The following is a 20,264-nucleotide window of genomic DNA, read 5'->3' as shown; positions in this document are numbered from 1 at the left end:
GGGGGGAGCATTATAAACGGCGATTTGAAATTGGAAGCAGATGCGGCATGCGGTGCTCGCGTTTGAACACAAAACCCTGTGGCTCAGTCATGTGCAAGTCCCTCTCCCTTCCCACGTCATCACTGCGTTGTGCCTGCGTCAGCACCATGCAGCGCCCTCTTTTCCCTCCTCCTCCCTTCGTCCCTCCTTCACCTGCCCCTCCGCTTACAACACCCCCCTGGGGGATCGCAACCCCTCCCTGCACGAGGGGCTGAAACAAAGCGCTGAAACAAAGGGCCGTGGGAACCGATTCAAATGACTTTCGGGACACGGAACGGTGCACTTTAATGGCCCTTTCATGCTCTGCCAGAGCCAATTAAGAAAATCTGATTTTCGCACTAAGCATGCCATAATCTGTCCAGGGTGATCCGTGAAGACGGTAATGGGCTGAAACACTGGGATGTGAAAAAAGTGCCAAGCACAGCAGAACGCTTCTTTCCACGACAGCCAAACCGGCAGACTGGGGATGATGATATGCCTGTAAAAACAAACACCCATCGGATAACATCAGCCTTTCCAAGTCCATGTTTTCACACTGGATCTTAATCTCCAGATGTGGTAAAAATCAACTGACAGATTTCATGGGATGTTATCATAATCTGCATGGTTAACATTGGATCTGCAGTCAGGAGCTGATCACTGATGAACAGGGTAGGGTGTGGTTGGCAAACTGTATGATGACAGATGAAGTATGGTCTGTAATTGTACACATACACAAAGAACATAAACCGATTAGTATAGTAATGAAAGGGTTCTCAAATATTTCGCAGTCAGGGACCCCTTCTGGTGTTAAAAAAATTCCACAGGATCCGACAGATGTATTTTATGAATGCAATCCAGCTGTACAAATGCTCAAAAGGAACATGCTTATTTGCTTACTAATAGTGTCCATGCAATAATTGTAGGCTGTGATAGGCTCTATGTATATTATTATATAAGTTGTGTTTTTCTCGATATAAAAATAATAGTTACTGTTACATTTTGGATATAGATAGCTAGATAGGCAGCTTGGTTAGGTTCATGGTCTCATTTGCCAGAACTGAGATTACATTTTGATCTACTATCACTACTTGTCACTAAAACCGAACTTAAGGAAGCGGACTCAACAGAAACGAAGTAGTTATGATGTAGTTGTCACTGTACTTGAAACTGAGCTGATTTAAACAGATTTTCTTATGTTGTGGTATATCTAATTTCTAATAATCTTGTGGATCATATTAACGTTTACATTGGTTCCGAAAATAAATAAAGCTATAGTCTGTAAGTTTTGGGGATTTAGAGACCTTCCTGGTGAGAATGTGTAATTACACATAACATGCGATGTGGTGCAGTCTCCTTTTAGAGCAGGTGATTCTGATCATTACAAGTTTACATTCATTTAGTCAGTGGAGTAGATCAGAGTGGAGCATTCAGAGAGAGCTTAGTCAAAACGTTTCGCTTATATGCAGATACATACTGTCACTGTCTACAGAACAACCACAATAGTGGATGAGAAGGTTAAAACGTTTTTACTTTTAAGGCAGGTTAATGTTAATGCATTGCCATGTAAATCTGTATTCTATGTAAGTATATATGTTAATTTATGATGAAATACCGTCACAACGTAAAGAGCAATTACATCCAACAAATGTAGAAAACTAAAATTAGGGAAAATTGAGTCTTAAGGCTTTCTTTGAGGTACAGCAATACGGCAATACACAGTGTCATTCACTGAGCAGCAGATAAATCACTGGCTGTAAGAGTGCAGCTGGTTAGCATGAGTCCAGTAGCTATATAAAGCATCCACTCCGTCAGGTATCTGCTCAGGACACTGTACAGGTTGTGTTTACAAAATGACAGTGGGGACTAGTTCTGTTCTTGCTATACAGGTAATATAGCTGTACTGTACTAAACTGTAACACAAGTGCACAAAAAATTCACAGCAATGACAGTTTTGTTCGTTTGACAAGGAGTGAATGAGCAGATCTATCTTCATGTTTGCAGTAGCTCTCACAGAAGCCATTCTGTTTGTACCAGTGCCAACAGCACCACAGGAACCAGTAGAGGCTGTGCATGTGAAATATGTAGGTAAAGACATGTGGCGTGGACAGAAAAACTCCTGCTAAAACCAACCAGACCACTCTGTTTTTGGAATGAATATAGAAGATGTTGCAGGGATGGTTGTGCCAGAACACTAATATCATTTATTAGAATACTTTATCCCCTCTTCACTCTGGAATACTACTGTTTCAATTCAAAGGAATAAATCTTTCCCCTTTAATAGTTCACATGCAAAGATTGGTGGCAGATGGTGGTTCATTTGGAGCCTTTTGACAGTGTTTTTCCTTAAATTTGATTAAAAAAGAATGAATCTTCTTGCTTACAGCATCACAGTATATTGAATCGTAAACCCCTGTATTATTATATGTATTATAAGACCAGGTTCTTGCTAATACACAGCCCTAGCATTCAGCACATGTTACATTTTCAAAAGTCAATATTCAAAAAACAATTTTAGTAGAACACTTACACGCTAAAAAAGAAACACCATCAATGCTTGCTGATTAACGGATTTAAATTTAATCAGTGCATGGCGTCACCTTCGTTAGATGGACTCTAAAGAGCAGGCCTATCCAATCACATCCACAAAGGGCTGTTTTAGCTGCAGGTTTTCATCCCAATCAAGCCAGAACACACCTGATTCCTCTTATTTAATCAGTTGGTCTCACTCTTCAGACAACTGTTCATGAGTGCGCAAGCTTTGCTGGTATGAAATCCTCCACCCACACTGGCCCTTTGCTTCTTGTCCCACTCTTTCATCATGTAGTGATTGCTCATTGCTGTGTTTACTATTTGCCATTCGCATGCTCACACCATAAGATTCCTTTTTGTGCAGGGTTGGGCAATCTCCACTTTATACAAACTCTCTAAAGTCCTTAAAATGTTACAGCAGTTTACATTATCATTTCAAATTTGAAAACAGTCTAATGCAAAGTAAATTAATCAAAATAGCAAACACTGGTGTTGTAAAAGCACTGGTACTGGATCTGCAGCCTGCTGGCTTTAGTATTTAACAGACTGAATCTGTATATGAATCTGAATATTTAATCTGACTACAGATTCAATCAATGTCCCCCCCCCCAAATCAATGTTCTGACAATTCTGACTAACTGCTGCGCTAATGGCACAACTGTGTTTTTTTCTTTGTTTTTTTTTTTTTTGGGGGGGGGGTCTCATCCCTCTGGATGTGTTTCTTTAAACTTTAGAGACTGTTGTGATGAAAATCCCAGGTCAGCAGACACCAATCACGTCACACAGAAAGAATCAGGTGAGACACCTTTAAACATTGGTCAGACGGTTGGCCGGTGGAGAGACCTCTGAACGCTTTTACATTTAGCTTAAGGTTGTTTTATGTATAGCTATGCTCACCGCGTGATGTCGCTGCAGATGTGTGGTCATGTGGTTAGTCTCTGTGTTTCCACTGCAGCTCTGCTTCGAGACTGAGAGAATTATTAATGTACGAAGTAGCAGCAGCAATAAAGCCGTTTTCTGCACTGTTATGGTTAAACTTTGGTGAGTAATCTGCAGTTAACTTGTAAACCACCTTTAGTCAACTTGAGAAACTCGTGTGATGATGTCACCAACTAGTCGACTACTAAATGACTATTAAATAGCTGTCAACTACTTTGGTTGTCAATTTTTGTCGACTAAATCGATTGCTCTTTGCACCCTTAATAAATATAAATATATATAAAGTTAAGCCCACAAAATGATGAAATATCTTATGAAGGTTTATGAGTTGACACTGTGCTATTAAACTAAAGCATATTTTCAGTATTTCAAACATCTATCATGCACTTCTGTATTCTTTCAACTAGCCAGATGGTGCTTGGTGTATACTGTTCCCTACTTACGTCAGTATGCAGATAGTTAAAAAAGCCATTATAACTTTATAGAGCAAAAGCAAAGGGTGATGGGTTTGTCCAAACGCTATTTACAGCTACGATCAAAGCCAAGTTACACAACATGAATTCCATTTATGCTCCCCACATTATTCCAACCATAAACCTCATGCCAAACCGTTCTAGTAGTAAATCTTTTGAAACTTAATGAAAAGTCTACTCAGAATGTGTCTAATAAAACTGAATACACCTCAATCAGGTCTTCATTTGAGCCAATTTGGCCCAGATCGTCCTCACGTTTCATACAAACCTCAGTAAGTCTTCTTTTTTGACTGTAATTACTAAGATACTAAGGTGCAGATTCATTTTGTCACATGCTGTAATATGCAGAGTTTATAATTGCATAGGTAACAGACAGACTTGTGTTACCTTTATGATTAAGCATTTACTGTAATGTGTGTCAAATAGTAAACATATAAGGTTTGGGTATCCTGGAAACACCCAGCACTGAACTGCTTGTTTAGTGTCCCCTATGCATGTGAACACAAATACATGCTACTATTATATATATATATATTATATGGGCAGTCTCATGAGCACTTCCTAAGATCATGAGGAAGAAACACTGAAGGGAACCAACACTCAAAAGAAAAAACAACACTTCCTTAAAGCATGAAGAACCACTGAGAAGAACCGAGACTCAAAAAGACGTATGAAACAAGATTAAAAAGGAGAAGCTCCCTGAGAGCACGGGGCACAATACTGAAAAGAAGAAACTCTTATAGTTATGCCATAAAAGTGGCAGTGATTTGATATTCAGTATCTGTATCAAGCTGATATCAGTAGAAAATACTGGACCGGGTCTCAGGAAGAAAGGAACGTTGGCCGATATTCCAGATTTTATTTGAAGAAATATTTATTGGACTCCAGAAGAGGAAAATGGTTAATCATTTGTGCTGTCTTAGGAACACTTAATACTCTCAGGACAAAAAGGATATGTTTTCATTACTTTTATTTTGGGAACGTAACTGTATCTGTTAATAGAAATGCCATGTCACCAATGTGACATCTCTAGGCTCTAGAAGTCAGTCAGTATAAAAGGGTAATTCTGCTCATGTCCCAATTCATTTTCTTCTTTTCATTTTCAATCACAGTCGATCTCTACCCAATATGCCTTTACCAGAGCTCTTTAGCCAGAGAGAAAAGCTACGCATGACTTCACCTCTCACTGATGCATAAAAATTCACTTTCATGTCCTAATAACTTTTCTCTTGGCTGGTCCAGAACGGACTGGACTGAATTAGCGGACACATGCGAGAGATGCAGTGGCACAGGTTTCATGATACACCAAACATTACAGAAAAAATAAAAAAAAATTTGCCATCACATAATCTGTTATATTTCACAATGCAGTTAAATACACCACTAAAAGCCTTACAAAATGCTGCATTTCGGTTTTCAAAACAAAACTGCTGATAGACCAGCATTCTGCCCCTTTAAAATATCACATCCCCTCCATCCCCTTAAATCTACACCTATGGTGAGACGTCAGATCTTTGTCTTCCACAGTACACATTCTGACGAGGACTAACACTGACCATCGTTTCCTGCTGGGCAGACGGGTTCTCTTAACACAGCTCTCAGTTAAGCATCATATCACGGGTTGATATAATGGCTCACACACAAAACACTGAGCAGGATTGATCAATAGTTATGAACTGATAACCGTGTCAGTGATCATGTTACTAATGTGAAACTATGACACAAAGAAATGTCAATACAATATCATCAATCTGGTACTAAACACAAAAGTGAGACACTCCTTGCTGTTGCTATGGTTTGAGTCCCTCTAGTGGTCATAGGCTCAAATCTATCACAGCTAGTTGGTCTGAGTTTTAGTCTAACACCTCACAAGCTAAACCTTCCTCAGTTAATTCAACTTCTCAGCAGTTTGTTTTTGGAGTGTTTGGAGGACAAACATAGACAAAAATGCTTTATGTATTTGTTTATGGGTAAAAAAGGTGTTACGGGCCTGTTTCATGAAATTGTTTCCTGCATTTTTAAAATGAAAGTTACTAATGTTTCAGAACATACCATCCACTCTCCAGTCCATTTATGCATTAGCGATATCTGGCCATTTTGTCTTCATTTGAACAATATACAGAGATACAGATAGTATAACTAATCACATAAAACTGAAGAAATGTCTTTTAATTCATTTCTAAAATGTAAGTAATAAAAAATTTAAAAAACTGGAAAGATCTCAGAACAATTCAAAAGCAGCTGTTCTACTGTCTTGCTAAATCATTTACACGTGCAACAACTGCCAACATGGCCAAGTTAGACTATCCCAGCAAGTTCAGCCTAAGAGGGGCAATGGTGTCTCAGCTGCTCTTCTCTCTGGGTGCTGCAGCCATGACTGCCCACCACTCCATGTATGCTCACTGTCTTTTGGGAGGCCAAGTTTCATCTGTGTCCAACACAATTGGACTTTGAGCAGATGGCAGATGCGTAAAGAAGATTCCACCACCCTAAAATGTCAGCCCAGAACCTAAAGGTAGCTCTTGCCAGTTAAACTACAGCTTCTACCATCGTAAAAAGACTGCTTGATTTGCATGGGAGGTGTGCAAGAAGGAAACCCTTGCTATCAACAATAATTAACAGGGTTAAATGCCCCCCGGCAAATGTTGTTGTTTTTTCTTTTAACAGTACATTTTCTTTTAACTGTATATTTGCTTATTCAAGCTACAGCTTCTTAGCTCCGCCCATTCATGAAGCTGAGGTTGTAAGGACGGTTTAATCTTGGACAGCTTTTGGAATGAAGCCTAAAACAGGGGAGCCCACACAAACATCATAAGTGGAACTCAGTGCAAAAATAAAACACAAGAAAAATGAAGGATATGAGCTTGCTGAGGATCTCTTTCCACTATCAAAAGTTAATACTTCTAGGCTAAAGAGGTTTATCAGGTGGTCAAAGTATTGCCTTCCAAAGCAATGTTTGGCTTAGCATATATGAAGCCAGGTTTTTCTGTCAAACGTTTACACAACACATATGCAATTACGGCGTGTGTGCTCAGCGGCTCTAAACAGTGTAGTCCTTGTGTATACTGTCAACTGGGGCAGTCTGACATTCAGGCTGAAGCCTTTAATGGTATAGCAGTAAAATGGCATGTGTGCTCATAGAAATTAAGGCTGTGTATTGGCAAGAACCTGACGATACGACATGTATCACAATACATTAAAAAATAAATTATATATATATATTTAAGCCTATCAATATTTTCTGATGCCCGTAATAGAAACGCTTTAAAATCAGCAATGTTGTTACTGGAGCAATTGTTCAAGGCAGCAGAGCTTCCTAATAATTCCTATTCACATCATTCTACATATGACTGATTGAGTTTGCTGTGGCTCCCAGTAGATAAAAGCTTCACTCTTGTGGGCTGGTTATTGATACGTGATAGGGAATGATGCAATTTGCCAGCAAATGTCCCTGCTATTCACGTCATCACATCATGCTCAGTCACATGGAACATGAAATTATCATATTGGCAAAGACCACAGCACCAGCATGCCAGCCACTAGTCTCTCACGCCCTGTGAAGTAAGGCAGCAGTCATTAAAATGAATAGGTAGGCTAATCCATGGCTGTCTCTGGGCAAATTTGATTCTGGCAGATTCAACTTCACAGCGTACATCGGAAAAACACCATGCAGTGGTGATATTGCAAGTGCCATAATAAACTATTGCCCGACTGATGTATACAGTACTGTGCAAAGGTTTTGGGCACCAGTGAAAACTCCTTATCTGGGCAACAGGTGTTTATTTACTAAGTAAAATAATATTAATATCAGAATAAATATTCATACAATGTTATTTGGGGTGTGACAAAGTCACAAATCTTTAGTATCACTGGTTTCATATTTTTAATGCTATTAAATATTTGGTTATGTTGGGGGTAAATTTCAGTACTGTAAAAATAAGTTTCAGGCATCTATGAAAACTGAAATGAAAAATTATTAATTATTAATAAATAAAAATAACCACAATCACTGTGCTCATTAAAAAACATCTCCAAAGCTCTAGTATTCTAGTATTCTAGTCTTCTAGTATTATTTATAGTTCTCATCCAACACCTGGTTTGGTAAATCAGTGCTTAATGACAGTAAATCAGGTGATGGAATTGGGGCTGGGGGCATCCAGGAAAATCCAGAACCATTTTTACTATATTTGTGTTTATCTGCATCTTTTCTAATGTGATATGGAGTTTTTACAGTTAATACTCTCTTATTGCTGAGAGAAATGATTTTAGTACTGTGCATATGCTGATTAATGGCAACCCAAGTTATAATTACTCTCTATTTGTTTAGGATGTGCCATTTCTGGATTAGAATTTCTCCCAACAGTAGTGATGGTAGAAGCAAATAAGACCATCTGGAACAATTAAATTTTTTTGGAACTCTTGAATTTGAAGCTGAGGTTTCAATATGTGTTACATGGTGCTTTTAATAACTGGCATTGTCAAAAAAAACTGCTTTACAAAGGTTGTGGGCAACAACATCACAGCAGCATGGACTTAACATTCTGCACATGTTTAAAATCCAAATTAGCTTTTATGTATGTGTTTATGAATGGCTATGGCTCTCTAAGTAAGGTTTGAAGCTCATAACAAACATTTAAGTAATACAGTATTTTTCAGGGCAGTACATACAATGAAAGAATGTATATTTGACAAAAGCAAAGAAAACTGAATCAGGTTATCGCTAACATGCCAGGTTATCGCTAAATACTACGCCATTTATGTGTAGTATTTAGTGATAGAATAGCCATATGGTAAAATAAGGATTACTCCAGCATTGCTCTTATCCAGAGCGACCTACAAGGTTACTCGTATTACAGAGGTGGGCCAATGTAGTGTTAGGAGTCTTGGTAGCGTTAAAAGTTAGCGTTCTCCTACAAACGTATTGAACTGTTTAGTGATGCTGCATTAACAGCAGTTTGAAAAGTAGGGCTTGGCTGGCTTCAGATGTGGTTCTCAGCTTTGTGCATCATGTGATATGGGAGACGTAGCTAGTGGGTGGCAATCTGGATTTTTTTCACAGTGTGTACTGTAGACACTGAAAACAGCAATGAGAATGTGGATTTGCTTTAAAAAAAATGGTTACCTCTCATCTTTTTTGCATCAGTATCTTTGGAGCACAACATTGATAACATCTCTGCCGCTCTGAGGTTGATCAATTCACAATTTTATTTACAATCACCCCCTCATGATGGCTAAGGCCAGACCATTAAACCATAACGAGTGGGCTGAGCTATTAGAACCTTGAGTAAAATGACCATAACTACAAGAGCTTCCTGGAAAAAAAAAACTTGGTTGCCTTGGAAATAAATGTAGCTTAGATGTCATCTGTGGTTAGCTTGAGACGGAAAAAAGAGACGACAATGGGAACATTGGGGGCATATCTCAAGACGCACATTAAAGCCAGGGTAATAGCAAATAAACGTTGCCTATACACAAGCGGGCCAAGTAAGCGGAATCTTAATGAGGCAGACTATTGAGCGAGCACCTGAGAGATGGATGAATGATGCCATGCATACTGAGGGGTAGGCTCCATTCAGGCCACATGTGAGGCGGGAGATGGAATATTGCACTGGCTGCAGCTGGCCACTTTCATATTGAAATGAACCTGTCTAGAGTGTGATGCCACAAAAGAGAGCCTTTCACACTCCCTCCTGGCTATTTAAAAAATTATAAGATAAAATCCCCCTCCTGGCATGCTGTCTTCAAATCACTCCCATAGCTCACCTTTGCAGAAGCCCCAACTGCACTAATCTATTAATTCCTCCAAATTTTATTACTGGCAGCATTTTAATAAAGTACTAAAAATGAAAGTGATGAGGGAAAAGATGTGCCAGAGCCATGGTATCGCCAGGTATCAAATCTCAGATTTGATTTCATACGGGCCAATGATTAGACAGCTGTGCTACTTGGGTGCCAATCTAAAAAAATGCTACAAGCAGTTATTTCAAATCTATCAAAGCTCCTTCTTCTGCAATTTCAACTGTCATTAGGAAAAAGAAGATAAGGGGAAGTGGGGTGTCGAATTCAACCACTTACCAACACAGCCAACACATATTTATAGAACAATAGCCTACCTTGGCTACAGATACTGTTATAGCTATTTTAAATGTCCTCAGGAGGTGGGTCTTTTAAACGTGTCTATTTGCCTGGCATCTTTATTCATTAATCAAGTTTTCATAAAATGGAGTTCTGAGCTGCTGAGACCTTCAGGTTGAAGGAAAGTGTCTGTCAGACAAGTCCAGTGAGATGATTTGTTTATCTGCATCAGAGAACATCTGCTCACAGAGGTATGTGTACCCTAACCTAGATAGCATACAGGTGGCATGTAGGCAGAGCTCTGGTATTGTTTCTGGGATGAAAGAAGTGAACTCTTGGCTCTGATTAAATTAACTGCTTTCATCACAGCACAAATAACGTGATTAATTTTTCCGCTTTGCTGTCCCATAGGTTGTTGTTGGGAGAAGGGGGGTCGGAGCGCACACTATGTTGCGGTGCATGCTGGGGATTGTAGTGAGGTGGACTGTTAAACGGGTCAATATAAAAAAAAAAAAATCACAATACTTTTGCAGGCCGCATTTCATTGCAAATGCCAATTTGGGAGCTAAACACAGTGGTGGATTATGCTTTAGGGTTTTGTGACAGACAGTGGTACTAAAATCAGTCAATTCTGGAAGCAAATGTTACACAGTCAGTCCAGGAACCATTATCTTTACACATGATATACAGTTGCATAAAAAGGACACTGTTTGTTTTCTACATGATTGTCTACAATTAAATATGTATACATATGTAGACAATAATGATAATAATAACAACAACAACAACAACAACATATTCTTGTTATCCATCTAGTCCGATGACATGTTAAAGACTTGCTCTAATATTTATTTTAACACACAAAATGTATTAAATATAAAAACACACTATATAATACAATGCTTCAAATACATTCATTTCAAAACCATCTACAGTCATTCTGTATCATGTTCTTGCAATGATTCTGTATGAACATCTTACAGCAATCAACAGCAGAAGGTAAATATGAGAACAACTCTGTGTTCCGGCAAATATTCTGGGCCACAAAGGGCATCAAGCAATCCAGGAAGACCTACCAACATGATTCATTGGTGACTTTGGGCAGCCAGGGAAAAGATGTACTCAAACAAATGGCTTTTAAAACTCAGAAACCACCAATAGCAGCTTCTCCACCCACAACCAACAACACTGTCAGCAGCTAACACGTCCCTACATAATGAAGGTGGAGACAGTACATTTTGACAGGGGTACAGCGATAAGGTACATCCATGTTGCAGACATTCCCTAATCATTTAATAAGGTCTGCCATTTACAGCTGTTTCCAAACATTTAGGCACCCTTGGCCAAATGTATTAATTTTATTAATTTTGTGAATAATGCACAGATACTTTGCATTTCACAACACAAAAAATAAACAATATTAATGCAAGCTGTGCAAACATTTAAGATGTTAAACTAGATTACAAGTCTTTCAAGCCTTGTACCTGAAATTTCATTCCATTCCTCTTTTCAGAAAGGCATTAGTTTTGAGAGATTCCTAGGTTGTCATTCATGCCCACATGGGTCACAGTTATGACTCTACCATAAAGAATATGTTTGTGCAAGCAATGCCGCACTGTGAAATGGTACACTACCACTCGTTAGGCCAGAGCACACCAACCGGACAAACATGAAACGGCTGTTTATGTTTGTTGGTGTTCGTTCAGATATGTGTGGTCGAATTTGATGTGTTCAGGCAGTTGACTATGACTTAGAACTGACTTTTCTACACACAGCTGTGCACCCACTGAAACTCGTCTCCTGGTTATATCTCCCTGATTCCACTATTTAGCTCATTTTATTGCTAAGCTAAGACCTCAATAATGCCATTTTTTTTAATGGTACAAAAAAGGACTTATTTTTGTATTGGTGTTTAGCCATCTTATATGAGGTGAAGCTAACCTTTTTAATAGGTCGGTAAAAAAAGCTCTGTAAAGGACATAAAACCAAGTACCTAATTTTGTGTTACCTCAAATGTTTAATATCCACCGGAGGAGCTCTGATATGTACATTTGTAAACTAAATACAGCATAATTTTTTCCTGACGTGAGGCGACTGTCTGAAAAAATACAGAGAAATGAATCTGGACAGGTTTAAAATGCAAATCACACAATCACTGAGTTCAGTGAAAGACAGTAGGTAAGTTTCTCAAAGGATGATGGAGAAAACCACAGATATGGTCGTCTGGGTGGGAATTAATTCACAGAGGAGCCCCCTGTAAAAGAGAGAATTACCCCAGGGCCCCATGTAAATACACTGCTCAAAAAAATAAAGGGAACACTTAAACAACACAATATAACTCCAAGTAAAATCAAACTTCTGTGAAATCAAACTGTCCACTTAGCAAGCAACACTGACAATCAATTTCACATGCTGTTGTGCAAATGGAATAGACAACAGGTGGAAATTATTGGCAATTAGCAAGACACACTCAATAGGAGTGGTTCTGCAGGTGGGGACCACAGACCACTTCTCAGTACCTATGCTTTCTGGCTGATGTTTTGATTAATTTTGAATGTTGGTGGTGCTTTCACACTCGTGGTAGGATGAGACGGACTCTACAACCCACACAAGTGACTCAGGTAGTGCAGCTCATCCAGGATGGCACATCAATGTGAGCTGTGGCAAGAAGGTTTGCTGTGTCTGTCAGTATAAAAGGAGACGTGGAGGAGGCCGTAGGAAGGCAACAACCTAGCAGCAGGACCGCTACCTCTGCCTTTGTGCACGGAGGAACAGGAGGAGCACTGCCAGAGCCCTGCAAAATGACCTCCAGCAGGCCACAACTGTGCATGTGTCTGCACAAACGGTAAGAAACTGACTCCATGAGGATGGTATGAGGGCCCAATGTCCACAGATGGGGGTTGTGCTCACAGCCCAACACCGTGCTGGACGCTTGGCATTTGCCAGAGAACACCAGGATGGGCAAATTCGCCACTGACGCCCTGTGCTCTTCACAGATGAAAGCAAGTTCACACTGAGCACATGTGGCAGACGTGACAGGGTCTGGAGACGCCGTGGAGAGCGATCTGCTGCCTGCAACATCTTTCAGCATGACCGGTTTGGCAGTGGGTCAGTAATGGTGTGGGGTGGCATTTCTTTGGAGGGCAGCACAGCCCTCCATGTGCTCGCCAGAGGTAGCCTGACTGCCATTAGGTACCGAGATGAGATCCTCAGACCCCTTATGAGACATATGCTGGTGTGGTTGGTCCTGGGTTCCTCCTAATGCAGGACGATGGTAGACCTCATGTGGCTGGAGTGTGTCAGCAGTTCCTGCAAGATGAAGGCATTGAAGCTATGGACTGGCCCGCCTGTTTCCCAGACCTGAATCCATGTCTCGCTCCATCCACCAACGTCACGTTGCACCACAGACTGTCCAGGAGTTGGCGGATGCTTTAGTCCAGGTCTGGGGGGAGATCCTCATCAGGAGCATGCACAGGCGTTGTAGGGAGGTCATACAGGCACATGGAGGCTACACACAATACTGAGCCTCATTTTGACTTGTTTTAAGTTGGATCAGCCTGTAGTGTGTTTTTCCACTTTAATTTTGTGTGTGACTCCAAATCCAGGCCTCCATTGGTTAATAAATTTGATTTCCATTGATGATTTTGTGTGATTTTGTTGTCAGCACATTCAACATTCAACTCATTCATTCAGATCTAGGATGTGTTATTTGAGTGTTCCCTTTATTTTTTTGAGCAGTGTATTTTTTTTCTAGTACTGAATATCTATTGTTGTATTCTGTGATGTTTGACCGCTGTACGACAGACAGTTATTTTTCAGAACATTCTAAAACAACTGAAGGACACATACAAATCATAATATTTGTGCAAAAAACTATTTATAAAATTATTATTTTACAAAGTTTATTTTTAAATAATAAATATATATAATTATATATATTTATGCTAATGTCATCTTGGTCAAGATGAAAAAGTAAAATTCTTAAAACTGGTATGTTAAGAAAAAGTATTTTTTCATATAACACATTAACAAGATCACATAATACTTTTAAGCTTTAAAACACACTTTGGCATATTTCTTGTGCTTAATGCATCTTATCAAACGTTGCAGATGTTCTGAATAGTGCTGAATAGTGCTGGCAGAGCAAACCATTACCGGTATCTACTCTCATGATGATTAGCCAGTAAATCATTCGCTTGTCCAGTTAATGCACTTTAAGTGTTAAAATAAATGGAAAATGAATGGGCAGATTAGTCAGCCACCTAACCTTGCCAGGTTATTCAGTTTTCAGTCTGATTAAGCTTGGATATACATCTGTTCAAAAAAGGTGCCTGGTTGCAAGCAGCAGTAAAGTAAAGTGTGTTGTATTGTAAATATAATACATATTATGTATAAAACCTATTGTTACAATACTACTAGATACAACAGTATGCAGTGTGCACTTTTGTTGTAGTGTGCGCTCCACTGGAATGAACACCATGCCCAAATGGCACAAATTGCACACATGCCGGGTGGACACTGGAGCGCACACCAATCAAGCATGCAACCAATAGTACCAAATGACTTTCTCGCCTCTCTGCTGCCTCAGGGGGTCTTCAGCCCCACCTAACCCATCCATTATTCCAGCACTGGTATCATATGGTGGTAACACTGGTACACCAGGCACTGCAGACTTGCTATGGCTTTTTAAACATTGTTTATTGTATAGCGGTGTGTTTTGAAGAATGTTTTGAATGTTGGTGTGTTTTGAAGAACCTACAGCAATACCGGGGTTAGGATTCTACATATTGTGATATACCGCGATAGGGCTGTACAATATATGCATCGTTTCAGCATCATCATCGTAATGTGTGCATGTGCAGTAGTCACATCGCAGGATGTGCAATGTCGCATAATGCAAATTTAATCATTCATGAAATAATTTTTGGTGCTTAATACAAACAAAAAAATTTCCACTGTTCTCATTTACCATGACAGATCTACCAGAGACAGATTCTATAAATTAACTCCAAACACACAGGGTGCGTTATTAATATCATGACTCCTGGTGAAATATGGTGAATATTCCTGTATTTTTAAACATTGTAATATGTAAACAAAATATTGCAATGTGAGTTTTTTTCCCCAATTTTGTGCACCTGTACTGAGATACGGTAGGCTACTGTAGGTAAAAGAAAATGGAATCTGAAGACTTCCAGCTAGTGGTCAGGGTTTAAACACAAACACAAAGTGAACCACTATTTGCCGCCAATCTTCACCTGTAAACTATTGATTAAAATCAATACTGTGTTTTTGTGAATCGGTACAGTATAGCAAAAATTAATATTGTTATATTTTGATGTATATAGTTTTTACTTGTTCAGGCCATACAGGCCTGTACATACCTTTTTTGCGATAACTGATTAAAGGGCCTGTTAACTCACCAGCTTTCATCAGAGTGGTCATAGGTGCCTTGATGGCCTACCTCACTAGTCTCCTTCTTGCATGGTCACTCAGTTTGTGAGGACGGCCTGATTAACACGTGCCATATTTCTTCCATTTCGTACTGATGGATTTAACTGAACTGCTGGGAATGTTCAGTGACTTGGATTGTTTTTTGTATCCATCCTCTGACTTGTACACTCCAATAACCTTTTTTTGGAGTTGTGTGGAATGTTCTTTTGTCTTCATGGTGTATTTGTAGCCAGGAATACCAATTAACCAGTGACTGGACCTTTCAGACTGGTGTCTTTATTCTACAATCACTTGAGACACATTCACTGCAGTCGGGTGATCCCTATTTCACTAACTGTGAAATTACTAGCACCATCTGCCTGGACCGCTGTTGAATTGGGTCAGTCACTTTAAAGGGGGTCAATATTTATGCAACTGACATAGTAATATTGACAGTACCTTTTTTCACTTCTAATTAAAGAGTTTTCTACCACATAATATTGGCCACATCCAAGAGGGTGAATACTTTTTAAAGGCACTGTAAGTAGACAGCTCCCTAGTTCTTTAAAGCCTTGTTTTAAAGCGATTTCACAAGCTGGACGGCAGAACGCGCTGAGCGCCAGCTGCCTCATGCGATGACTACACACCATGTGTCATGTTTTTCTCAGTCCAGGCCTGAGTCACCCAGACTAAGCCAACCAAATGGCTTACCCAAGCACGGATATGTTTCTTCAAGGTTTCATGAACAAAATATGCCTAAACTGTAGCGATACACACACTAACCATCATCACAATCACAGTGACCGTGAGTATTACTGGAGAGAGGCATTATTGGAACATAGAGAAGTTGCATAAAGCAGTGCCTAAGACAGCGATGGAGGATTTTATGACAGATCGGGACAGATAAGATCAGTGGGCGGTTGTCAAACAGTGGCAGTGAGCCTCACCCCCACCAGCTGGCAGCACTGTTTGTTTCTCATTACTGCTGTTTACTTAGACAGGCCAAGCCAGTCACCTTTATCCACAACTGGCACTAAGTTCTAGAACCTGCTGTTCATGCATTAATACCAGCAACAAGTACACTTCACGATGAAACGCTAAAGAAGTTCCACACTGAATTTACATTAGTTAATTGTTTATTAGGTGCATCTATACTACACATGGCCTTTGTAAATACATGCAGGCCTGTCACAATAATTCTGTTATCGACTTCTCATACAATATATGCACTTGACCTTAATTACTTTTGCTGACCTTAATATTACCCACTATGTTTACTTTGTGAGGAGAGCCATTAACATGAATGAGCCGGTGTGTCAACTTTGTTTAAACAGTGTTTTAATTTTCTTTGCTTTATTTTGTTTACAATATTAATAAAATGTATATTTTAATTCCAATGTCTGAATATTCTTATTAATTATAGGTTCACTGCTCTCTAAAGGGTAGTACATTATTATGTTACTATATTATCTTTATATCAGTGGCATAAAAGTCTTATTTGTATAGCGCTTTTTACAACTGTTGTTGTCACAAAGCAGCTTTACACAATCAGTAATTAGTAAAAGATAGAAGAAAACATGACAAATCTAAGACCCCAAGTGAGCAAGCCAACAGCGACAGTGGCAAGGAAAAACTCCCTCAAAGCTGGAGGAAGAAACCTAATCAGGAACCAAGACTCACAAGGGGGACCCGACCCATCCTCCTCTGGTCAGAACTATTTATAAATTATTGATAAAAGTTACCAAACCATCTATACTGTTGTACTGCTCAGGTGTGCAACATATTCATAATCATAATATCGTATGCATCTTCTGTGCAAGCAATACACTATATGTCCAAATTTGTGGACATCCTTTCTAATCAATGCTTTCAGATACTTTAAGTTGGAGCCCATTAAGTGAATAGAGTTCAAGTTTTCTCTGAATCACTTTTTTATCTGATGGGCACAGTTTTGGTGATCTACTAGGTCTTGTATGGTTGTTAGTCAGTCTTGTTAGTCAATTCTTGTTTGTAAATCCCATATTTAACCTTCTCTGAAGTATCTCCAGTAAAATGAATAACTTAATGGCCTTTTTGACTGGTGGTCTCCGGCCAACTTAGTGTACATGTTGCAGTTTATTTACTTTTGGCAATAACTGTAATTTTCAAATTGCACATTTAAATCAAGTGAAATCACACTGGTCTTTTCCACCGTTTCTAGTCATTTGAAGCCTGAACACTCCAAAGGAATGTTAACATCTGACTGACATTTTAAATACCCAAATGCCTTCATTCTGTACCTGTAAGTTACAGTCTGTGAACCTGAGTGAGGCAAGAAGCCTAATCCGAGCTCATCAGTGATGCTAGCTGTCATCTGAGCAGTGAAGTGTAGTTCAGTGTAACAAATCTTGAGGTTGGTTTAGTGAAGCGGGTGCCTTTGGGAAGCAGATAAAACAGAAACTAGGAGGTTCTGTACTTTAATAAGCGGGGTATGTAAAGCTCCACAACAAAGCATCGAGAAGAACTGTGACAGAAAAGCATTTTATCTTAACCAGGAGAAACAGATCCTAAAAGACTCCTTTCTCAAGAGTACCGTATTCAGAGTTTTACATCAAACACTATCTTGCGCAAGGTTCGGGGAAAACAAGAATACCGGTTTCAAAGGGTCCCACCACTGAAAGGGAGAATACGGTTGATTTATATGATCTTCTGCTCAACTGTGAGATCCATGAACCGATGCACCGTCATAAAAGAACAAAGTCTATCTCTCATTCTTTCACCTTGTGCAAACTGCAGCTCTGAATCTCGCTTGAACAAGAATTTTCTGTGGGTCTCTCTTTTAGACCCTGACCCCCTACCATGTTTAACAGCAGAGAAAAGCCCCTAAATTATCTTTTTTCAGCTTGGAATTAAATGATCTTTTCTAAAGTGACCCCAACATTATATTGAAACATTACCTATATTCATAGTTCTATAAAGCTGTTCACCACCAGGATAAACAGATCGTCTTCAGGTCACTTTTGGCCTTTAGGACAAGGGGCGTATACAGCATGTTAAGACTACACAAGGGTTAAAACACACTGCTGAGGATACTTATGCTGCAGAGCTATCATCTGCATATCAAACAACCACTTCCTCTGAGCAAACAAAAGGAACATAACACTCATCTCCAGTCATGCTCTCTCTCTCTCCTTGGAAGTAAATTTGAGTTGGGAGCCAGTTTAGGCCTCCTTATTTACATTGAGGTCGCTCATTATGGGTCGAGAATCAGCTCTTCATTAGTCAGCAGCTGTAATGAATAGGCCAGCTATGCCAAGGTGGTAAAATAAATGAGTAAACACAGGTAGAATGTTAAAGCAGCAAATTCCACAGTTGGATTGCATGGCTGACTGAAGAGAAGCAAACAGTAATAAGGATGATGTCATATAAATATTACTCTGGGTTTTTTTTTAAACACCACTTAAAAACACCATCTGTGCTTCATATTGGGTGAATACTTAATGGCAGTTTACCTACATTTTGAAAAATAAATCATTTTCACACCTATTAGCTTAAGTCCACACCACAGTTTGGATTGTTGTTAGACTGCATCCTTTTCAATTGCTTCTGCTGGATTCATACGGCAAAAGCTGATGAGCAAAATAACTCAGAACCACTACAAGCAAAAATGAAATAGGGGTGGTGAAAATAGCAAATCACAAAACCCAATGTAGGCCAGTCATGCTGACAATTCATGGACAATATATTGTCCTAGAAATTATTCCGTTATTCAGATAAATGATATTTGAATGAATATTGTTATTTCATGCCACTGATATTTTGAAAACACAGTAGCATAATAATGCAATTGCAACCTTTTAAAAACTATTTAATTTAGTGAATAACAGTTTGGGAGTTTTGTTTATTTTGCAGTTTTTTGCATATTTTTAAATGCTGGTTTATCAGCTGTATTTAATGGCAGCATCTCTTTGGCTATTTAGCAAGTTACACTACCTATCTTATACCTATTTTATTTAAAGCCCTTAACATACTTAACGCAAGGACGTGAACACAGACACTCCAAGCTATATATACTGGGTGTCGAGCTGCATTCTGAGCATTGCCGCAAGGGGCGCTATAGCAACAGCCAAGTTTATCTTGTACCACCAGTTTGATGAGTTTCTCCACCATTGAGTGTTTAACCACCATCAAAACTTTAGATTGCATGTTAAGTTTGTACAGCAGGACTGTGCATTGAGTGCATTAGGCTTAGGCTTAGGCTTAGGCTTCCTTACAGAATTAAACTGCAACCAACTTTAAAGTTCAAAATGGTCTTCTATTACAGGAAGCACAAACCCAAAACACAATTTCAACATTCTCACACAGTCCTATAGCAGTACATAGCAGGTTTAATGCATGATGTTTGAATGCATGCAACATAATATGCAGCTAAGCAGGATCTATCCAGGAACTCCAGGATTCTGTCTGCTCTGGCACGAAATTACTAATATGGGAACTGTGGGCCCATGCTAATGCAGATGCATGAACATTTATAAAATGCAGAAATAGAGTTAGGAACAGTTGAGGTATCAGTACAGAGAAATGTAATGTTCATTTGTTATTTACTAAAATATAGCTAAATCACAGTAATTCAGCCTTGTTTAAACATTCAACTCTTCTGGCATTTAATAAATACATCATGAAATACTGGTATGAAATACAAATCTAAACCTCTGTCCAATGGCGATTATTTTTAAAAGAAATTTTCTGCCAATAACGATATGATGATAAAATCAACCTCCTGAAATTGATAACTTTGAGAAAATACTCACAACA

General features: G+C 39.1%; 1 protein-coding gene across 4 annotated transcripts in view; it reads right to left on the bottom strand.

Moving 5' to 3' along the window:
* Window positions 1–20,264, bottom strand: part of LOC140536649 (3',5'-cyclic-AMP phosphodiesterase 4D-like) — a 187,565-nt gene that overhangs the window by 120,343 nt on the left and 46,958 nt on the right. The gene's annotated exons all lie outside the window — the stretch shown is intronic.

This window comes from Salminus brasiliensis, chromosome 16 (assembly GCF_030463535.1).
Source record: "Salminus brasiliensis chromosome 16, fSalBra1.hap2, whole genome shotgun sequence".
In the NCBI taxonomy this organism is placed as follows: Eukaryota; Metazoa; Chordata; class Actinopteri; order Characiformes; family Bryconidae; genus Salminus; species Salminus brasiliensis.
Note: the sequence above shows the minus strand (reverse complement) of the source record. Positions and strands in the feature narration are given on the sequence as shown.